Source organism: Nilaparvata lugens, chromosome 9, assembly GCF_014356525.2.
Source record: "Nilaparvata lugens isolate BPH chromosome 9, ASM1435652v1, whole genome shotgun sequence".
In the NCBI taxonomy this organism is placed as follows: domain Eukaryota; kingdom Metazoa; phylum Arthropoda; class Insecta; order Hemiptera; family Delphacidae; genus Nilaparvata; species Nilaparvata lugens.
In genome coordinates, this window is record NC_052512.1 from 43370569 (window position 1) to 43392822 (window position 22254).

The 22254-nt window shown below is 33.7% G+C and overlaps 1 long non-coding RNA gene across 1 annotated transcript; it reads left to right on the plus strand.

Annotated features, from left to right (window-relative positions):
* The first annotated feature begins 9464 nt into the window (after positions 1-9464).
* On the plus strand, positions 9465-13869 carry LOC120353165. The gene is made up of 3 exons (XR_005572213.1): positions 9465-9515; positions 9614-11658; positions 12528-13869. It is a non-coding gene; the product is annotated as an uncharacterized LOC120353165 (long non-coding RNA).
* Positions 13870-22254: the final 8385 nt, after the last annotated feature.

The following is a 22254-nucleotide window of genomic DNA, read 5'->3' on the forward strand; positions in this document are numbered from 1 at the left end:
ACACAACTTTCCTTGCCGTTATGAAAATTGATCATCTGACGCTAGTGTTCCCGCGCATCTGAAGTCTACTATTCAAAGATTTGAGCCAGCTGGTGACAGGGCAATAACGCTGGAGACACACATGAGGTCTGCTATCTTTTCATAGTGAATGATTTAATAGAATCAACAATAATTTGCAATTGAATAATCACATTTTCTCGAATTTTAAGCTTATTTCCAATTTTAGGTGAAAATGTCACTGAACATTAATTGTAAAGATTTTTATGCTCAATCTTTTCCACTTGAAATTTTTTGTTTAAATTGTATCTGAAGCCTGATAATTGGGAATCTGAAATCACACTTTGCATTGATGGGGCGGAGCTCCTGAAATTTTTACAGATATGAGACTTGTGGCAGTTGATAGAACTTATCAATGACTATTTTAGGTATAAATTTGATCAAAATCGTTGGAGCCGTTTTTGAGGAAATCGCGAAAAACCCTGTTTTTGACAACATTTTCGCCATTTTAGCCGCCATTTTGAATTGCATCAGATCGAAATTGTTCGTGTCGGATACTTATATCGTAAGGACCTTAAGTTCCAAATTTCAAGTCATTCCGTGAATTGGGAGATGAGATATCGTGTACACAGACGCACATACACTCATACACACACACACACACACAGACCAATACCCAAAAACCACTTTTTTGGACTCAGGGGACCTTGAAACGTATAGAAATTTAGAAATTGGGGTACCTTAATTTTTCTCGGAAAGCAATACTTTCCTTACCTATGGTAATAGGGCAAGGAAAGTAAAAAGTGGTTTTTGGGTATTGGTCTGTATGTGTGTGTGTGTATGTGCGTCTGTGTACACGATATCTCATCTCCCAATTAACGGAATGACTTGAATTTGGAACTTGAGGTCCTCACAATATAAGGATACGACACGAACAATTTCTATCAAATGCAATTCAAGATGGCGGATGAAATGGTGAAAATGTTGTCAAAAACAGGGTTTTTCGCGATTTTCTCGAAAACGGCTCCAACGATTTTGATCAAATTAATACCTAAAATAGTCATTCATAAGCTCTATCAACTGCCACAAGTCCCATATCTGCAAAAATTTCAGGAGCTCCGCCCCATCTATGCAAAGTTTGATTTTAGATTCCCAATTATCAGGCTTTAGATACAATTTGAACAAAAAATTCCAAGTGGAAAAGATTGAGCATGAAAATCTCTTCAATTAATGTTCAGTAACATTTTCACCTAAAATTGAAAATAAGCTCGAAATTTGAGAAAATGTTATTATTTCAATTACAAACTGTTGGCAACTGTTGATTCTATTAAATCATTCACTATGAAGATAATATAGCAAACTTCGTGTGTCTCCAGCGTTATTGTCCTGTCACCAGCTGGCTTGGATCTTTGAATAGTAAACTTGAGATGCGCGGGAGCACTAGCGTCAGGTGATAAATTTTCATAACGGCAAGGAAAGTTGTGTGAGTGCGCCACACCAGATTTTTCATTTTTATTTGAATTGGATAATCTTTTTCAATATAATATTGTTAAGATCATTATAAGAGTGAGAAAAAGTGGCAACTGAAATTTTTAAGTGGACTAATAAGCGAGTTATGGGTTGTTGAAGTGTTAAAATCCGTTTTCTTTCAAGATCATAAACGGTTTCGAAATTTCCATTGGAGTTTTTAAATACATTCAGTATATCATTGGCTTTGTTCCAATATGCGTTTTTCGCGATTAATGCCAAAATAAACAAGTTATCGAATTCACAAAAAATGTTACTTCTTTATTTGAATCAGTCATTTGAGAAACACCTCATTTCCAAAAAAGTAAATTTTTGGGAAATGACAAAAAACCTTTTAATTCCATCATCTGACATTTTTCACTCTCTTGGATTTTTTATAGGTTTGTGTGAGTGTTTGTTAAGCTAATAATAATTTTAAAAGATTCTTAAACTCTAATTTAATGATTTAAAAAAATAATAAACCCACTGGAGATGTGTTGTTTCTCTAATGAATGACCCAATATAGTTTTGAAATGTATGAAAAGGCATTAAATAAGAGCTAAAACACAGAAACTATGTTAAAAACCAATCATTTATCCAACTAAAAGTCCAATGAAACATTTACACAGAAAATAATTTCAATATAGACAAAAAAATTTTACATAGATAAAAGTTTTTTCATAAAAGTTCAATTTCTTCTGCCTCAGTTGTAGGCCAATCATAAATTTTTGAATAAAATTCACCAACAATGTCTTCTGGTATGTACCCTTCAACCTTCTTTATGTCATTATTTTTTTTAATATTAATTGGAACACAGTTTTTTGGGTAGGCACCAATAGTAGGTAGTTCTGGTAAACCAGTTCCCTGTTTTTTCAAATCAAAAGAATTTTCATTGAGTCCACCAATAAAACTTTCTGCCTTAACTTGACCTACATATTCCTTAGAATAAGACAGCTCCATATATGTTGAAATGGCGAATTTGATCTTGTTTTCCCTTGAGATGCTTCTAGCCATAGTTTCAGTGGATATTACATTTTTTTTATAAAATTGATTACCCCATGACTTGAAATCTTTTACTTTTTCACTTTCAATAAGTTCTACTTGGTACTTGTGATTCCCTACAGAATGAAGCATGAGTTCTGCATACTGCTTTAGTGTATAGATCCAATCGGTTTTTTTAATTTTCCTTTTAATTACACTGAAGTAGCGATCACATGGAAGATAGGAATGTCCGCGATTTGGAAAGTAGTGGTGGATGCTGTCAAATCTTCCAATTTCCACTAGGGCAAGGAATAGCCTAACAACCACAGATAATGGCATACAGCTGGACACTCAAACACAACAGACTACTTACTACTGCCAGTGCTGCCATCTACAGTCATCTGAGAAACAACACATATCCAGGAGATGAGGTGTTTCTCAAATGAATGAATATTTCAACAGCTTGTATCTCCATACCAGCTCAGTGGAGTTGAGTTGTTTCTAGCCTATTAGTTTTGTCTTGCTTTTACCAACAATTCCATATGTATAACTCAATTTTGATAAAAAATGGATATGAGGTGTTTCTCAAATGAGTGATTCATTTATGAACGATATGGGAAATAAAATGTTCTAGTTTGGAGAGATTAATTTTTAAGAGAAGTTCTAATAGTATAGTCAAAACCGTTTATGATCTGTAAAGTTAGCACTTCAACAACCCATAACTCGCTTATTAGACCACTTGAAAATATCATTTGCCACTTTTTCTCACTCTTATAATTATATTGAAAAAGATTATCGAATAATAAAAAAAGTGTACCGAAAAGCCTTAAGGCTGTCCAAAGGCTAAAATTAAACTATCTACTGGTGATATTTTTTCAAAGTTTTTCGATTTGTATACCATCAATCTATCAAAATGAAGAAGTTTTCTCAGGAGAACATTTTTTTGTCATAGTCATTCAATTTCAGTTGTTTTCCATGCATGAAATCAAACCGGTAAACAGCTATTTGCAGAACAAATAAACATATGATTCTCATTACAGCATACTCTACTGTAATGAAACCATATCGGCCAGTTGCACGTACGTTTGTAAAATATGGCCATTAACGCCGGTTAACAAATCAGCGTTAGTTTTACGGATGCATTTCTGTTCCACAAAGATCGGTTAATTTTTAATCCTAATTAAGTTCTCCAATTAACTAACCAAGATTTTAACGGTGTCACAATCTGACAACACTGTAATTTAACCAACAGCTGTTGTTATTCTGAAAATTAGAGCCAGGCACAAATTTGAGGTTATATGATATTTAAGCGGTAAGATTCAAGATGGCTAAGAGAGAACGTTGGCCGAATTTCATCGAAATTGAAAGACATTTAATAATCAATTTAGTAAGTGAGAATATTTCAATCATAGAAAATAAAAAGACAGATTTTGCTACGATTCAAAAAAGGAAGAAACCTGGAATGAAATCTCCAATAAATTTAACAAAAACGCATTAGTGATCACAAAGCGAACAAAAGATCAATTGAGAAACTTTTATGAAAACTACAAAAGAAAAACTAAAAAAGCTGCATCAACTGATAAGGTAAGGAATTTTAATAATCCTAATCTAATTGATTAATAGAATATTTTATAAAATATAAGTATGAACCTTCAGTTTATTAATAAATAGGCTACTTATTAATGTACGGTACAGTAAAACTTATTTGCATACCTACTGCTTTCGACTTATTTCTTTTCCTACAGATCTGGAGTGCAGAAAATTTTTTTTCCCACAGATACCTTGAAAAGTGACCATTTCTGCACTGATTGCAGCCTGCAAAGAATCACTTTTCCGCACTAGTGCGCAAAGTGAGTACTTTGCGTACTCCAGATTTGCAGCATGACAACGCAAAATAGTTAGTAGGTTATATGGAGCACCAGTGCAGCAAAATCAAAATTAAGTTGGTAATACTCATAGTGAGGCCCACGTTATAATATGGTAGTGGAGAACAGCGTTGCCTTGCCATTATGTGCTTTGATTATAGTCATTTCAATGCTTACATAACTCACTCACTGACTGACTGACTCACTCACTCGCAGAATTAAAAATCTATTAGACCAAAAACGTTCAAATTTGGTATGTAGTCTATGTTCAGTTGGCCCTTTAGAGGCGCACTAAGAAATCTTTTGGCAATATTTGAACTCTAAGGGTGGTTTTTAAGGGTTTGAATTTCGTCTTTTAGCATGTATATTCTTCTTATTCTCTTAATTATAATTGAAAAATGTCCATACCTTATGTTAATATAGAACTATAATCTAGAGAGAGTACCTCTTCAAAACAGTTGTTAACTGGCAACTAAATTAATAATTTTGTCAGGTTGGCATTAAGTTGAGTTGACTTTGTTAGGTTGGCACCAAGTTGAAGATTTAAATGCATTTATCGCGGAAAAATTGATTGGGCACTGCTACTTCAATCCTGGGAATATTATATTACTAGCCGTCAGGCTCGCTTCGCTCGCCATATCCGTTTAGCCAGACGTTTAGTCTGGACCCCCGACTGAATTGTTCTAACATATGATAAAAATGCTCAAATGAAAAATGCAGGCGAGCGAAGCGAGCCTGCTGATCTCATTCTTGGGGGTCCAGGGGGCGGAGCCCCCTGGCTAGACGGATATGGCGAGCGAAGCGAGCCTGACGGCTAGTTAATTAATATTTGAACAAATGCAACTTCGAAAATATTGTACTTTTGAAATGATACTTTTTTGCTGCAATATTTTACAATTTTGTTGTGTTTTGTGTTGTCAGCTGAAGAGAAACGCCTGATGATAAAAGAGGGAATTTCTCTGCCTTCGCACTATCCACTGACCAAACAGGAGGAGCGGGAATTGAAGCGAATCCGGCGCAAAATCAGAAATAAAATATCCGCCCAGGATTCGAGAAAACGCAAGAAGGAGTATGTCGACGGCCTCGAAGACAGGTAAGGGTATAGTGAGGTCCACGTTATAATGGCACTGTATGATTGACAATACTGTTGCTGTTGTTGACACCCGCATCTTTCAATAATACAGAGTTAGTGAAAACTATAAAAAAAGCTGAATATATATTTCCGAAGTATAATTTGACAGGAGGTATCGTTGGTGATCCCATTTGAAATGGAATTTACTCTGTCACTTCAACATCTTTGACCCTCATATATGAATTCAAATTCATTATTTTGAAATAAGAAGGTGGTCATGTGATACATGATTTCGATACAGAGTGCCAAAAGAAAATGAATGGCGAAAACCACACATTGATATCTCAACCTGCATCAGTTTGTTGATGTAAAAGTTGTAAATTTTATTGTATACAAGCTTACCCGGCGAACTTCGTACCGCCAAAAAGTCAATGTATCTTATGTCACACTTGACTTTATTTGGTGAATCATGAAATTTATCTGACAATCAATATTTCCATTCACATTTCAATACGGACTTCCTATGTGCTTAGTCATGCAGCATATAATTTTTCCAAAAACATATTCTTCTCAATCATTTGGTAGTAATATCTATCAGTAGATTTTGAATTAAAAAATATAGATGGGTTAAATCAGTGTTTCAAAGATGAATTTAATGTTTTCATAGTTGCTGATTGTCAATAGATGGTCCAGGAAATATGCGATGTACGATGAATTACACAGAATTCCATCTTCCATTTCAGGATGAATATGAAAATTCATACAAACTAACAGACATGGATAGATTACAATGATCCATGATAGACATGGATAGATTACAATCCATGAGACAATACTGAAGATTTTTGGAAATGTAAACTATTGATAATAATTAATTAATTAATTAACTTGATTGCAAAATTTTACATTAAATAATTATTTGATGAAATTCAAGTTCAATCGTAATGGTAACAACTTCCTTGAAAAAATAATTTATAGTAATACGTTTCGAGGGAAAAAATTAAGAACAAAAGAAAGTTGAAGACTTGGGATTCGTACCTAGTATCGTTCACTTCAAAGCCGAGTGCTTTACCAATACACCACGACTGCGGTTGGAATAGAATGTCTTGTAGCAACGTTATAACCTACATCGCATTATCATTATTCCAATTTTGCTACCTAGATAAGAATGAAAAATCTGGTGTGGCGCACTCACACAACTTTCCTTGCCGTTGTGAAAATTTATCACCTGACGCTAGTGTTCCCGCGCATCTCAAGTCTACTATTCAAAGATCTAAGCCAGCTGGTGACAGGACTATAACGCTGGAGACACACGAGGTCTGCTATCTCTTCATAGTGAATGATTTAATAGAATCAACAGTTGCCAACAGTTTGCAATTGAAATAATAACATTTTCTCGAATTTCGAGCTTATTTTAAATTTTAGGTGAAACTGTTACTGAACATTAATTGTAGAGATTTTCATGCTCAATCTTTTTCATTTGGAATTTTTTGTTTAAATTGTATCTGAAGCCTGATAATTGGAAATCTAAAATCAAACTTTACCTAGATGGGGCGGAGCTCCTGAAATTTTTACAGATATGGGACTTATGGCAGTTGATGGAGCTTAACAATGACTCTTTAAGGTAAGGATTTGATCAAAATTGTTGGAGCCATTTTTGAGAAAATCGCGAAAAACCCTGTTTTTGACAACATTTTCGCCATTTTGGCCGCCATCTTGAATTGCATTTGATCGAAATTGTTCGTCTCGGATCCTTATAAGGGAAGGACCTTAAGTTCCAAATTTCAAGTCATTCCGTTAATTGGGAGATGAGATATCATGTACACAGACGCACATACACTCATACACACACACACACACACATACATACAGACCAATACCAAAAAACCACTTTTTTGGACTCAGGGGACCTCGAAACGTATATAAATTTAGAAATTGGGGTACCTTAATTTTTTTCGGAAAGCAATACTTTCCTTACCTATGGTAATAGGGCAAGGAAAGTAAAAAAGTGCTATGTTTCATTGAAAAGTTTAGCCAGCTGAAATTCTTTGTCAGCACTCATGTTATGACTGAATGAATGCAGAAGCTGTTGTTATTGTATGCAATGGATTCTTTAGCTGACAAAAAATGATAAATCAAGTTTTCTCCTTATGCACTTTGTTATCTGTTATATCCTGAAAAAGGATGAAGGATTTAGTCAATTCCGTTGTACAACTAACTCGACCTGTAAAAAGGTTCGAAGAATATGTGTTCAAAATTTGAAATTGATTGATCAATTGAATCGGTCTGAAGAGAAAGGAAACATGTCAAAAATCAGAATTTTTCAGGGGAGAGAACAAACTGAATACAGATAAAATTATTGATAATTCCAAGATTTTTTTCTGTCATTTGAGTGCAAACTCTTTAAAGACAACAATTTTAATCCAGTATAAGCACTTATATAAGATTCAGCCCTTAAAATTGAGTTTTCTGTTAACTTTATTTTACTCATGATGATATTATAAATTATCACTCTTCAACTTTTACAATAAACACCTCAACCGAAAGCAATCCAACCTCAAAGCAACGCGTGAATTAAAGGTAACCTAACAATAGCATAAAAATCACAACTGACAAACAGTTGATTCTCGAATGTTCGTCGTTGAAAGGAAACAGGTGTATCATGACTAGTTCCCTTTCACCTCAATACAGCAAAAATACGATATCTGTTTCTCGAATAAAGAGAATGCTGGCATGTTCCCTTTCAACTCCACAGTAAACAACTCATTCCAACCATGAAAAAAATTAAAAATGTTGACATGTTCCCTTTCTCCTCAGGCCGATTCAATTACTTCTGAAGTTATTATAGAACATACAAACAGACGGACAACGACTTTGGCTTTCAGTAAGTCAAATTTGTGAACTCGCAAACACTCGTTCAAAAAATCCTCAACTCTATCTCTAATCATGACTTAATATCATCTCGAAACAACCCCCTCTGATTCCTTCTGCAGAATTCCTCATCATGACACTGCTACATGATGTTATGACGTCACATTAGACTCCTGCAACATTCCACATTGTGACACTGTGACTCTGTGATGTTGTCACATTAATCAAAGTGTCACATTATTATTGTGTGACCGTCCCTATGTCACATAGCTCTGTGTCAACCCTTACAAACAATAGCTGTACTCACACATTCACAGACGTGTAGTGAGGTTCACGTTGTAATGGCAGAATATGATCGACATTGGTGTTGCTATCTTTGTCTATCATTCGACACAGCAGATAACGATATCCTTTTCTAGCTATAGTGAGTTCCACTTTATAATGGCAGTGGATAAAGATAGGAGAATAGCGATGCCGATTCTCTGCATCAATTAATTATATTTCTACACTGTCAATAACATAATTGGCATCGTTGTAAACCTAGAAAAGGATAGTACCACCAGCTTTGTCGAATGATAGACAAGTATAGCGAAACCAAATTTGATCAAATACTGTCATTATAACGTGGACCTCACTATACACAATGTTGCTAGGTCGTTTTTTAAACTCTCATTCTTTATTTCTCATGATAATTATATGAAACTGCACTTTCAACAGATAAAGCAGATAGCACTATCCTTCTCTAGCTCTGCAAAGTTGCCAGATCGTTGTTCAACAATATAGAAATGTAATTTATGAACAATTTATTATGATTTGTATATTCCATTTCTCCCTCTTAATTAATTTTGGGCTTTATGTTTACACAATAAATAATCTTAATAGCTAGTCTTTGGTAATTTATCAACAAGAAATTCTTATTCATTAACATACATGAAAGTTTGGCTTAATATAATTTGATGGAACAATGCGGTTTTATCATTTGGCAGATAATTTTACTTATTTTCTCTCTTTAGATAACACATTGATAATAATAAGGTACTTTTTATAATATCTTACATATAATATTTACATTTTTATGACACTTGAATATTTTGGGAGAAGATAGTTTTGTAAGTTATGATTCATTTGGCACTGGCTGTTGATGGTTTGGAACAGTGGACAATCAATTTTATTGGATTCTTGTTAATGCATCTGTCGCCATTTTGTGCTTCTTGGATTGCATGGTAAGTTGGCTTTTAATTTGAATAATTACTATTTAATTAGTTTGTGAGTGATGAAGAAGGTGTAGATGGCTTCTAAATTTTCCATTTCTTTATTTTAGGTACTGGTTTATCTGATCAAAGTGTGTAACTCCTCGACTGAATAACTGCATTGTGTTGTATCCAAGATAGGTACCGTATTCGGCAACTGGTAATGTAAGTGACAGTTCCATTATAATATTTTTGTTTACCTTTCTTATCTTTAAACGTTACGATAATACAGCTTAAGGCTAGAGACATTGAACTTTGATAACATGCATACTGCTGTAAATAAACTGGTGATCCAGATGACCGATTCTCCATCAACTCTCTTATCTGTGATAGCCTAGGATCTTCACTTTGTGTATTATGAACGTTCTTGGGTATTAAAATATTTTTGTAAATCCTAGAATCAACTTTCGCAGTATATGGTATGCCCTCATTCATCATAATATTGACAACATATTCTTTAATTGACATCATAGTCATACCAAAAATCATCACAAAGTAAATCAGCATTTTCATTACATTCTCCATAACATAACCTGTTAATAAACAACAATCATATACTCCCGTTTTCAATAAGCAACTCATTCTTTCTGTCAATTTGATTGCACACTTTTTATCATCCCGTAATTTCATATAATAATTTCTTCTTTTATCATCACAACCTAGTCTTGAATCTGTTATTAAATTTTCATTGTTTTTAAGCCTGTTCCTTTTGTTTATCCCGTAGCTGCAATCACAGCAGTAAGCTGCTTGCTTAAACCGCGTGTGCTTCGGGTGCATGTTGGTCCCATTACTCACTTCATCCTGGTGCCGGTACTCCTCCTCATAAGTTACTTCTCTACAACGGCCGTAAGGTTCCTGTGCATGTTTCTTGTGGTGTTTGAACCTTGGATGGGGGCGATATCCTCGTTTGCGGGGCCTTCCTCGTTGCTTCCTCCTATGGGCCTTCCTGTGTTGGATCCAATGCTTCACTCTGATGTCGTCCTGTCGGTCACACATCCTGTTTTCCTTGGTGGCGGTTTGCTCTTTGAATTTAGTGTGCCGCAGGTGGATCCAATGATGATTGAGCGTAGGTGAGGCATGTGGCTGTTCAAACTTGGGGTGCTGTGGGGAGGTTGAATGCTGGTGCACAGGTTCAGTGTATGACTGTGGTACATCATTTTTTGTTTTTATTATTGGTAACTCCTTAATTATTTCTGTGTTAATATTGTAGATTGTTTTTGGTGGTGGGTTGGTTGCTAGTGGTAGATCTTCAGGGGGGAATAGTAGATTTAATATGGGTTGCTTTTCATGGATTGGTTTTGATGCATGCTTAGTTTCTTTATTTAGTGGTGGGTTGTTGTGGTGGTTGATTTGTTCTGGTTGTTGGTTTGTTTGTATTGGATGTGCCACTGTATAGAATGATGTATTGATTCTATTGTGATTTTTATTATGTTCGTCCTGTTTCCTGAAATCTACATCCTGTTTATTACATGTATTTCTATTCCAATGATATCTGTTGTCATAATGTGCTTCTTTATGATACCGTTTACTGTTTTGATACTGAAACCTGTTTCTGCAATTACTACCAAATGTCTGACCTCTGTCGGTGTTCTCTGCATACTTTGCACTTCGCACATTTGCTCCAGCATTTGCTAAATGATTTTCATTATTATCATTTTTTCTGAAATTATTATTTTGTTGAGAGTGATTAAAATTTCCTGCTCGATTATTTATGTGATTTGGCTCAGAAGTAACTGATTGAATGTGGTGCAAATGTTGTATCAATTCTTTGCAACTAGAGATAGGTGGCACAGCTAATGTCATGCGAACACAAAAAGGAAGTTTTCTAAATAATATGTGAGCCAGTGATGAGTCGGCTAGAGATTCGTCCAGTTGAGAATTTCTATTTATAAAATCTGTCACAAACTCAGTATAAGATTGTCCATTTCCACTATCATAGGTGCATAAAATAATCTCTGATAGTGCATCCAATTGTTTATGCTTGCTCCAATATTGTTGCAGGAACTGGGAGAGGAAATCGTCCAGACTCTTAAGGTCCTGCATCTGGTTCTGGAAGAACATCAGCGGTTCACCGAGTAGGAGACTAGACAATTGAAAGCGCCATACTAGCCAAGAGGTGGGTATCAGTTCCTGAACGGCTCTTATCTCATTCACAAATGGCCTAGGTTGCATGTGACTGTAGGAGTTATCAAATTTTCCAAGGTTTTGGAAAAGCTGAGTGCCATTTACCAGTTCAGTTGGCGTATAATGCATTCTGCTGGCTGGGATATTTTCCATGCATGTCTCTATTCTGGAGACTCTTTCCTCATTTGCGGTCCATTTATTATCCATATTTTTTTTATTCTCGTTCACTTCATTGTATAATTTGGTTAACTTTAATTGTTGTCCACCTATGGCATTCTCTAACATGTCATATCTCTCCATTGATTTTATTCCTTCTTCCGTTATGTTTGCTATACATGTTTGCATGTTACTCTGTTCTATAATTATCTTTCCTATTTTATTATTATTCTCCTCCACCTTTGACTCTATCTCACATTTATTTTCCAATATTTCCCCCATTGTGACTCCCATGACAGTGGTACTTAGCTCCTTGCCTAATATGCCTACTTGTTTTTCAATTTCTTTGGGTAACTCATCCAACCGCTCATTTACTTGACAGGTGACTTCATCTATACGGGTTTCTAATTCTGTAGATTGCATATCTATTTTAATGTCTATCATATTTTTCATTTCCTCCTTGAATTCAGAGAATTTCCCCTCAACCTTCTCTTCCATTTTTTCCACACTTCCTTGTACAGCTTTGATATCCTTTTGGATGGTTTTGGTATTTTCTGCCCCTTTATCCTGGCTTGCTTTTATCTCTTTCATCAACTCAGCTATGGCTTGACTGAGCATGAGTTTAGATTCGCTCGAGGAATCGTTCATCAGGTGATTTGTAACATAGCTGACTGAAGAGTCTAATGTAATATTGTGCTTTCCCAGGTTGGTGGCGATGGATGACGGTTGGCTGGCCACATCGGGCGGCGATTGGGTGGCGGCATTTCCTGTTCCATCAGCAGTGTTTGGAGCGGTCTGCGGAGACGTCAGTAATGGGTTGGACGCCCTCACTCCTTCATCTCCACCAGCTGGACTCCCATCGGTATTCATGTCGTCGATGGCATTATCAATTCCAGTGGAGGATAATTGGGCCAGGTTTTGTGAGTCGAAATTGGTGGAGCATAAGCTGCCTCCTTCTCTCACCTGTGGGGTCTCCGCTACATTGTCCCTGGGTTGCTGATCAGCCGGTGTCATGTTCGTAGGGTATTGGGGATGGTCACTAAAGTAGGTGTCCCTGGGTTGCTGATCAGCCGGTGTCATGTTCGTAGGGTTTTGGGGATGGTCACTAAAGTAGGAAATTTGTGAATTAGCCGGAGACTGGTTCATGGTGACAATATTATGTGGGATACTTTGAATAAGTTGCCAAGTGTACTACCAAATTTCAGGAATACTAAAATGAACTTATTGACAGTGCCTATTTCAGATAAAATTGTGTGGTGTCAAAAATTTCAAGTGTCATGTACATAAAATACATATACATAGACCATCAATGTGACTCAGGTATGGCAGTAAACATAGAGAAAATTACCATTAATATAGCTCTTGAGACTTTAAGTAGGGCCTTATCTTCCTTAATATCAATAATATTCTTATATTTAAAATAGCCTATAACCCTGGTCAGCATACAATATTCAGATTTAAAAATCAAGATCAAAAATTTTGCAATAAATTACAGGAAATTTCTATCGAATTTTTCTCTATTATTGAGAATTATGTTATCAAACTTGTGTGATACAGTTTGTCTGCATTTATGCAGCTTGAAAGATTTCAACTTGATGAGTAACTCAATTATTTTAGCCAGAAACTTATAGATCATCAGATATACCTTGTTGAATCAACTTCTGATTTTGCTTCTTGCAGCTTCCAGTTTTATTAACAATTTTATTCAGCATTAATAGTAAAGTTGAGTAGGTAAGCTTTTCATCATGCCTCACGCTTGTGGTGCCATTCTTATGTGGTGTGATATATTGATATCCTTGTTGGGTGATATTCATACAAGAAATAGTATATTGGATATATACTGGAGCAGTTGCTAAGATCCTAGCTTGCAAATAAATTTGCAAAAAGTTAAGGCTGTCCGGCTCGCAAATATGCTGGGTTCAGACCACAGCTCTAGCTCAGTAGTAGAGATGCATGAATATTCCAAATATAATGAATCACCATAGGGTTTAATAACTAATGATCAATAATTCTTACCGCTGCTTTTGTGAAGATATTGAATAATACCAATAAGGAAGTCAAAAAGATAGTTGGTGACTGATTATCAGTAACCATATATTCAATCAAGAATAATGAAAATCAACTATAGTTTTTCTAGTTGATTCTTAAAACGCTCGTCATGAATACAGGTATGCACCAATTTATCCTTTCGAAATTCCTTGAAACTTACAACGCCAGTTCTTGAAGTTCTCTGGATCCTTATATGATATACTGTAGACTTATTTATGTAAATATAAGTAAGATTTTGCTGGCTGAATAATATTACTATCATCAAAGGATGATAAGTAATAAATGCTCTGAATAATATCAATATTAATTGATTCACTAATCATATTATATGCTGCAGAATAATAATGCTTGGTACCAAGACAGCTCAAACTGTATATCACGAGATGAGTTAGGAAATAATAAAAACTTCTAAGATCTTGTATGCTGACATAAAACATAAAATATATTCCCATAAAATAATATATACAAAATATTTCTTGATTAATATAATTTTCTTTAAATAAATAAATTCTCTAATATTTTAATAATTATCACAGGATTCGTTAGCATTCACAATATTGTGAGCTGTAAAAATATATATATTATTAATACTGAAATGTGGACTTCAAGTCGGTTCAGAACTTAACAACTTGGAACCTGTTCAGTCTATAGATTTAACAGAATATACTTTGATCAATGAATAATAATTAATAAAAATAATAATTTGAAATCTCAGGGTATGTGTGTTCGTGCCATGCATGCAAATAAGCTTCCTACTAACATATATCAAATAAATTCAAGAAAAGATTTCTTATAAACTATATGATAGTGTTCGACACGTTGTGAATTTCTTAAATTTGAATAAAAATTTATATAGCACTTTGATTAATCCCCCAATTCACTGATAAAGGCCTTAGTATTAAATGAGCTCATTTAAGATAATTTGCACACTCACTATAATGATGTTCTTGAAGTCCTCGTAGAATAATTAATTATCTCCAATAATTAATTTGCCAGATCCTTCCATCTCTGCAGGGTTCGTGTATGGTCCAGATTTCTTACAAGTTTCTATCAGTATTAAAGATATATTTATGGGAATAAGTTACAGTTAAGAACTCTTAACACACACTGAGTTCACAAATAATCAAACATTAATTACATATATTTGACACTTAAAAAAGGGATTGGCTTGATGCTTTCAAAAATTAATTGGAAAAAAGGCCCTATTCTCTATGTGTTCCACATAGGTCGAGATCACAAGCCAGAGAGAGTTGTTTTTAGAAAAATTTCATCTCTTCCTTTAATGATTTATAAGCTTTCCTCTGATTGTCTTTCCAATCTTAGTAAGACGTGATGTAATTGGTTACTTAAGATTCAGGGTTTCCCCAACTTTGTTATACAAAGTGTAACATATTGAAATTTGGGTAGATATAAAAATCCCTAGCGGAAATATTAATAGGTCTGAGTAAAGTAACTGGCTAATATCGCCAAGGAGATAACATAAAGATTAGATAACATCAGCTTGTCCTGGCTAAACAGTACAACAGCCTAAAAGGAATTGAAATAATTTTTGCTAATATATAATATTATATAAAATTTTGAAGATTAAGGTTAGGCATAAACATTTAGTGATCGGCGACCTAACGATCGACCGAGCCATGCAACGTAGAATCTGACCAAACCCCTTGGCAGAGATCTATTGCGGCAAAACGGTATGCAATTTGGAGGCACAAAAGGTCACGTGGCTAACTATTATGATGCATGAAACAAATAGTAATATATAGAAAATTAACTAGCATGTAGAGGGCATACTTAAAAAACCTAATAAAAATAATTAAATGTATCCAGGAAATAGGAGGTTACCAAGCGCATGAATACTGAAACAATTTGCATGCACCAATCACATAATGGCAGTTGATAGGCGGCAATAGTATGCCGATTCAAAAATATTTATATATATTTATACAAATGATTGGGATTTATATAAAATTGTTATATAGTCTATGTTATGGATATGGCCCGAAGGCAAAGAAATTATTAAACATACAACATAAGTAATAATTTAATATTTTAGTACGGTCTATTTGAACCTTAAATGGCGGAGGACTCGGATATTCGAATTTTATGTAAATTTGGAAGTCGGAAATGAGAACTGTAAAATTGAGAAAGGAGAACCAACACTCGCCTGCCAAATGCCACCATGAGAGGTCCCTAAATATTATAGAGCGTAATACCTTGCTATAACTTGTAAAAAGCTAAAGTTAGTTTGAGTTATTAAATTTCTTATAAGACTTTGTGATGCTCTTATAAAGCAGAAGTCATTTTCATTTCTAAATAATTTTTGTAATCCCTTGGAAGAGACGACTCCGGCTACCATAGTCCAGGACCACCAGGAGTTGGATCGACATCAGCGGCTCATAAGAAGATTTCGACACGTGAGTGAGAAATATTGAATTAGTGATGGGCGCCCTCAGTGCTTCGAAATTACCTAATAATCAAAGCTAGCTCGTCAAAAGGGTTTTCTTATAAATTAAGAATTTAATAAAAAATACTTGCGCAAGTAAAGATAGTATTAAAGGTATTTTTTTAGAGGAATAATGAGTCAGTACATTTCAGAAAATTCTAATAAATCAAAGAAGTATAAAATCTAGGCTATTAATACATATTCATATGATCTTTAATTTTGCAATAATTTGCGATAGTTTGTTGTAGCTCTGATTCACTAGATGAATTGCTCTACTTATTCCATCAGGTGCCAAATCTTGCACCCTGAGATAAAATATATATTCATTACAAAGAAATCTATTAGATACTAGAGAATTTAATATATATATATTTGGATTATTGGTTGCCAATTTATCAAGTCGATTTTAAGGAACCTATTTTTAGTAGAATTGTCCAAGTCGACAAGTATTAGCAAGCTTATATCGCAGCTACATCAAAAGGATGCATATGATTATAAAATAAAAGCACATGGTAACGTTCCGTGCTATAAATTTATAGAATAGTATTTAGCCTGTGATAGTTTACTGATTTCGATTATTGTTCCATTTTTATATTATATATTTTTATCGCTCTTTATATTTTTGCCCTGATCTATTTTTTGCAATATTTGTTAATATATGTATCAAATTGTTTATGGTGTGCAATTTATTTTAATTCCTCAACACTATAGGATAAGTACCATATATATATATATATATATATATATATATATTTATTTTTAATGAATTACAAGAATTATAGGGGAAGCTCATACCTGGGCCTATAAAGATTTTATGAGACTGTATCCTATTAAAAAACCACGACCTAATTTTTATAATTATATCAAAATATTTCATGCTCCACCGACTGATGCCAAGCAGGAGGCTAATCGTTATTTAAATATAAAGAATAACGTGACAAAAGATAAATAAAAGTTTATAAATGAATAAATTAGATAATAGCCTGAGAGCATTCCAATAAATAAATCTCAATATATGAAGCTATAATGCAATATACATTTAATTTTTTATGTGAGCTTTGTGTACTCTTGGTTTTCATACTTTTTTAGATTTCAATAAATATTCGAGTAACAATAATAATCATTGTTATCTTATAACATAAACCTTCCCTAATATATAGTTTATACATTTTGTGAGTAAAAATTATAATTCAATTCATATTAGTTGATTGAGCAATCAGCTGATTTATTCAATATTGATTCAATAAATTGTCGATTGATCTAAGATTGATTGATGTATTGAATCAAAACAAAGGATTCTAACCTCAAATTGTACAAGCAATCTTTTTTTTATAATCTGCCAATAATAAACAAGCCGCTTTATAATTTTACTAGCAGGAACCCATGCTTGTCAAGGATCTATTTTCAAACTTGATAAACTGAAAACTTGACATAATGAAATTTTGAAGAATTGAAAATAGGCTTATAACCATCCTTGGTTAATTAAGAATCTAGCCTATATACAAAATTTCAAGTTAATTAGTCCAGTAGTTCAGACGTGATGATGCATCAAACATAATTTTCCTATCCCGTATGTGTATAGCCAATAGTATGTAAAAAGCCAACTTTTTATTTTATTATAGATATGGTTAATGACTGCAAGAGATAGGAGTGTGGAACAGAATAGTTGTGAAACTATGATAGCGCCAGAAGTATCTCAAACATGATAGAAGGTACTACATGAACTTTTTGAAAGTGATTTGAAAAAAAATGTTAAAACAACAGAACCGAAAGTTGTCAACCTTATCATTCTACCTCCATTTAGAGAGACTTTTGTCTGAGCCGAATGTAAATCTATATACATAAAAATGAATGTCAGTTGTATGATTGTTTGTCTGTTCCCTATAGACTTGAAAACTACTTGAAATAACGACATGAAACTTTAGGAATATGTTGTGTGAATATTGGGGATGGTTTCTGAAGAGAAATTTTGATAGGGGGATAATAATAATTACTTATTAATCCATTTTATAGACCTATGTTTCCGAAATTGTTGGCCTAGCGGCTACCGAAGAACGGAAAGATGATCATGATTCAAGATCATATTGAGATAATATGATTTAGCATCTAAAGTTACCAGCTGTAATAAACACATCACCTTATGATAAATTGTGTAGGCTACTGGTATTACAACGGTAGTTTGGAGTTGAAGTGTAGTTGATTGGTACCACCTGTAGATAATGGTTCATTAGAAGACCTATACAAATAATTATCACTCCCCTATCATTGAGTAACCGGAAAATGTTGGAAAAAAATTATTCACCTCATGGAAGAGAGTTGTTTATATTGCATTCATTAATGGCAGAATAATTTACATTTTTTTCAAATGTAGCTCAGCTTATATTCATCCTAGAATGGAAGATGGAAAGAATATGTAATTCCTGGTGATTCATCGTACATCACATATTTCCTGGACCATCTATTGACAATCAACAACTATGAAAACATTGAATTCATCTTTGAAACACTGATTTATCCCATCTATAATGAATGGATAAATACCAATATCAAAATATTGTTGATCAAGAACTCAGTACATCGACAATTCATTCAACTAATTCTGTAGGTACTGATTGTATAGGTACAAATATAATCATTTGTCTTCTTTATTGATAATCAATCTCATCAACTAATCATAAACTGATTGAAAAAAAAGTTCTTCAATTTCCATGAATTTTATTAATAGAATTATATAAATTAATCTAAAGTGTAGGTCATATCTAAATTCACTAAGAGTTAGATTCATTTTTCATTTGAGGAAATATCGAAAAGGTGCATAGGATCTTATTTTTTGTTCAGCTTGCCAAAATACCCCTCATTTCAATATTAAAATTTTCGACTGACTGTACAGTGAGTCAATCATTCTATCATGGCCCGAATAATTTTGAAATTGTAATTAAATAAAAATGGTAGAGGATAATTATTAATTCATGTGAATATCAACACCTTTATTTAAAGACATATTAACTGCATGATGCATTTTAATATTTCCGATACAGCATTGATGAAACTAAAGACGTTTATTTAGCAGTCTCAAAAAACTGTTCTAGCTGAAAAATTAATAATCCATGCCACGTGTAGGCATCAGGAAAACGAAGTTAAAAACTATGGTTTTCCTAAACATATGTTTTTGAGATAATTTCTTTGATGCAGCTGTTTCACATTTGACATATTATTATTCAGAGTTTGTGAAAAAAAAAATTATTGATTACCGAAACAATTCCATTAATATATTAATAATATTACAATAACATATTTATCAATTATCAGAACGATATTATTGAGGTTAAGTGGAATCAGGTAGAAAGCAATAATAGAACAGATGATCTTTTTTGTATTTCAATCATATGATTTTGTTATTTCCAATGATTAAACCATATGTTATAATATCTCATGTCAATCAATAAATTATCTCAGTTCCATATGGCCTTCACCTTACCACCTTACAATGTTCATAAGCTTACTAAATAGGATCCTTTTTCATCCTTTGAAACCCTTAGAGACAAAATATCTCAAAATCCGTTCTTAGTGCGCATCTAGCATGTTTGAAGAATATTTGTGCAAATTTTTAAGTCTGTAGGACAATTAGTTTGAGCTGTAGTGTGATTTTACATCAAAATTTCCGAAAAAAGCCCTCTCCTGAGCCCCCCTGTGCTCCTGATCCTGCATAGATCTAATTATTTTTTGTAGCTGAACAAAAAAGTTTCTCATGACTTTGCTGTGCAATGAGCGGTTAAAAAGTACAAAATTTTTTTGGGGGGGGGGCTCCAGCTCCCTCAGGGGGGCAGATTTTTGAAAATCCTTTCTTAGTGGATGTTTCAGGCTACCATAAACAATCGTGCAAAATTTCAAGTTTGTAGGCTCAGTAGTTTGGGCTGTGGTGTGATTTCAGTCTGTCGGGGCTTAGCCTTTTATAGATATACCGTAGAGATTTCTGCCAAAGAATTCTCATTATTGTTTAATTACAATTTTGCATGGTTCTCTTATCGCTTTAGATAATATGATTACTCTTTATCATGAATAATATTCGATTTTATTTGAGTGGTACCTTGACTAGGCTATCTATTCTTTCAATTTTACAATTCTACTAAAGCTCAGTTATTTACTTCAAAATTATTTTATGGTGCTAAGACACAACGTCATAAACCATACTTCCATGTTTTTAAATTTGCATATAATTTAAATATCCACTCTCATTGGTGCTCTTACTAGCCTCACTACTACGCAATGATGTGATTCAAAATTGTCAAATGTAGTCCATACTAATCTGCTAGGTTACGGCATATAGAGTGAATATTTTTGTTCTAAATATTTAGTTTATATCTGTTACATAAATGTGGGTACTGCATAGTTTACAAATTCTTATTGTTTATATAATAAATACATGTATATTATGTATTAATTCGATTTTGCCGCCAGTCAAATACTGCACTGTGATTGGCATATCCTAAAACTAAAAATGTATTCATGCACTGAATAAAGTTACATCCCATTTCCTTAATATTTTTATTTTATACATTTTGTTCATGCTCGTTCGATATAATAAATATTTTTGTATTTTCTAAAATGCTTTTTCTTTTACATTGACATGCCATGCTTGATTACTAACCCTCTGATCACAGTTTAAGTGAATGCTATTTGTACGCAACTAAATTTGCCACAAGGTGTCTGGCTAATTCTCAAATTATATGGTTCGACTGATTATTTAGGTCGCCGACTAGTGAGTACCAAAGACATAACCTCAAAATATTATTATTTTATATTATTAAATAAATAGCAATCATATTCTCCTTTTCATTTGGCTGTTCAAAACTGTAGCCTGGAGAACCGTTATTATTCAATCTTGAGTTTGTTGACATCATATCTAGCGATAACAATACGGTACAGCTGCTTGCTCGAGACCTATAATTCCTTTTCATTGTCATTCCTTTTCATCAATTTCTATGATTTTGGAAACTATTCAAAAATATATTCTTACAAGACTTAGCAGAAGTCTGCTAATTAAAATGATAATATAATAATTAAAATAATGAAAATTTATTCATTAGCATTTGAATAATTGCAATATCTCAGTAATTTCCATCTGTGAACATGAGTGTCATGACCTGTATTTATAGACCTTGGATAAATGTTAGATTATAAAATGGAAACATTCCTCTTTTTTTTATCATCTAGACAGAGCTACAGAGATCAGAGATTAATCAGACATTAAATGATTTGAAATTTCAAATGTGAATAGTTTAGACATGTCTCCAAGCCCTTTTGGTAGTCCAAAATCTCAGCTATGTCCACTTGCTCCCTGCCATCAACAAAACTAAAATTCAACTACACCATATTTTTGTACCATTCTTGTACCTTTTTGTACCACCGAAAAAAAATTTTGTACCACCACCCAAACAGAGATAATAGCGAATTTAAGGGCGGGGAGCAAGTGGACACTCTCCCTCCCCGCAATCAACAAAATTGAAATTCGTTTATACCATATTTTTGTATCACCAAGAAAAAATTTTGTACCACCTCCCAAGCCGAGATATTAGCAAAGCTAAGGGCGGGAAGCAAGTGGACACTCCCTCTCCACCATCAAGAAACTAAAATTCAATTATACCATATTTTTTGACCATTTTGTACCTTTTTGTACCACCAGAAAAAAAATTGTATCACTTCCCAAACCGAGATAATAGCAAATTTAAGGGTGGGGTGCAAGTGGACATTTCCTCCCCGCCATCACCAAACTGAAATTCAATTATGCCATATTTTTGTACCTTTTTTACCACCAAGAAAAAATTCTTTACCACTTCCCAAACCGAGATAAAAGCAAATTTTATGGGTGGGGTGCAAGTGGACACTTCCTCCTCGCCATCACCAAACTAAAATTCAATCATGCCATATTTTTGTACCTTT